The following is a 270-nucleotide window of genomic DNA, read 5'->3' as shown; positions in this document are numbered from 1 at the left end:
ACACTTCAGCTGTTTCTGTAGGTAAACAAACACGCTTCGGCTGTTTAGTTAAACAATCACACTTCAGCTGATTCTGTAGGGAAACAAACACACTTCAGCTGTTTAATTAAACAAACACACTTCAGCTGATTCTTTAGGGAAACAAACACACTTCAGCTGTTTAATTAAACAAACACACTTCAGCTGATTCTCTAGAGAAACAAACACACTTCAGCTGTTTAATTAAACAAACACACTTCAGCTGATTCTGTAGGTAAACAAACACACTTC

This window comes from Nematolebias whitei, chromosome 19, assembly GCF_014905685.2.
Source record: "Nematolebias whitei isolate Nwh7 chromosome 19, NemWhi1, whole genome shotgun sequence".
NCBI lineage: Eukaryota > Metazoa > Chordata > Actinopteri > Cyprinodontiformes > Rivulidae > Nematolebias > Nematolebias whitei.
The sequence above is the reverse complement of the archived record's forward strand: the minus strand, read 5'-3'. Positions refer to the sequence as shown.